This window comes from Myotis lucifugus, unplaced genomic scaffold (genome assembly GCF_000147115.1).
Source record: "Myotis lucifugus unplaced genomic scaffold, Myoluc2.0 scaffold_75, whole genome shotgun sequence".
NCBI classification, from domain to species: domain Eukaryota; kingdom Metazoa; phylum Chordata; class Mammalia; order Chiroptera; family Vespertilionidae; genus Myotis; species Myotis lucifugus.
Window position 1 is genome coordinate 3,543,917 of NW_005871123.1, and position 2,131 is coordinate 3,546,047.

The window sequence follows — 2,131 nt, forward strand, 5'->3', positions numbered from 1 at the left end:
AAATTGCCAGGTACCTCTCATGAATCTGGGAAGGCCACAGCAAAGTAAAAAGGGATCTTGAGAACTCATCTGTATCAAATATCAGCAGAGGAATTCTGAAAGAATAAATTTGAAGAATAAATTTTGAAGTATAACTTAAACTGAAACCCAACTTATTCTTCAGATTAGCTGAGAGCCCATTGGAGTAGTTTGTGCTAGATGATAGATTTGCTTGCCTTGCTTCTTTGATAAATTTGCTTGCTTTGCTTTAATTGCTGTGATAACTTGGCTTTATCACAACACAATCAAGGTCGCTCATTTAATTCACTTAGAGGAGCATGACAAGAACCAAGGTGGGAACAGCACTTCCCCTCTTCTCAGGGTGCTGTTCCATAGCACCTTTTCTGGGGCCTGTGGGCTGCCTGTAACACTTTAGCCAAATACTATCAACTTAGTTGAACAAATAGAAACGTACAAAAATCAACAAGTCCAACATTCTTTGGCCAATCTAGCAAATGTAATCTATGTAATAAAACTTTCTTATAATAGAAAAATGTAATAGATTTTTCTTCAGTTTTTGGGCAGTTGCAAGTTTGCCACGTGCAATTTAAGATGTTGTTGAGTTCATATTTCCTTGATTATGTATATGAGATATAAGTTGCAAAAATCTCCATGAACAGGTTTCATAAATAGTCAATATTACTTGCTTTCTCATAAACCAAATTAATTTTGAACTCAAATACCCATGTCTAGGGCAGTGGAAAACCGCCCAGTCCTTCAACTCTGACCTCCTCTGTAAATTGTATCTTCGCAGTGTAACACACACTGTGCCAATGTTCTCCGTAAGATTCAGGTTCACTCAAGTTGATGTAGATATCTGTTTCCTGTTTACATGCTCTCCCAGTACCAGCACATTTATTTTTAATCTCTTTCAGCAACAGAAATCATCTGTGAGGCCCCTACCTTTGTCTCCATCTGCTTAGAAACAATGAAATGTTCCTCTCATGCATCTATCAACTCCTCTTCCTTGAGGTGCTGCTGGTCGGCAGGGCAGAGGCTCCTTGGCTCTTAAAGCCCAAAGTCACCTCTCTGCTGCATTGCCTGAAGTGCTTCTTTTTAATCATTGAGATCTGGCTTTCTTTCCTGCTTTGCCAGAACACAATCTCTACTCGGAGATTGCTCCCACCCGCCTTTTTAACCTTTATATTCTTCTCAGGGTTTAGGATGTGTATGCCAGAAGCCAGTCCATCCTTGCTGCTTGACACAGTCACTGCAGGGAAGAAACATCTGCACAACATATGTTTCAAGGGACCTGGCATATATGGCATACTGTTCTTAATATGTTTGCTCCCCCTCTTAGTGCTATGTGTTTTAAACAAGACCACCTCCCCTCCCCGAGAAAGGTTGTTTCCCCAGGTGAGGATTTTTTCCCTGGAGTTAGGGATTAACAGGACTAAGGAAGAGAATAAATCAGTGAAACCCCCTAGTGTTACAGTAATACCATGTACTACTTATAAAGAACTTGGACTAAGACTGTTGGCAATAAATTTGGGACTTGTTGGGCCCACATCCCCAGGGGTCTGCCCACCAGGGAAAGCACCAAAGCCTATACCCCTGGAGACCCACCAACACAGGGCAGTCCCAGGGAAGGCAAGCAGCGAGGCTGGGAGGACATAACCTTTACTGGGTAGGATAATCTCCTTCAGTCACTTCCTTGTAGCTTATCAGGAGAGCAGTGACCTTGAAATAGCCCTTATAATGGAACACAGAGATTAATTTAGACAGGATTAAACTCAACAGAACTAGATTAACAAACGCCCTAACCTTTGGAATAGAATGGATAGGATTAAAATCAACAGAACTAGATTAACAAACGCCCTAACCTTTGGAATAGAATGGATAGGATTAAAATCAACTGGTATAAATACAGATGTAGAGATACGCTCCTTAGATCACTCCTTTCTGCTGGTGAACGCCGCGGAGTAAGCATCGTTGGAATATCCCCTGTTGCAGTCATCATGTCTAAGTCTGAGTCTCCCAAGGAGCCGGAGCAGCTGCGGAAGCTCTTTATCGGAGGTTTGAGCTTTGAAACAACCGATGAGAGTCTGAGGAGCCATTTTGAGCATTGGGGAACGCTCACGGACTATGTGGT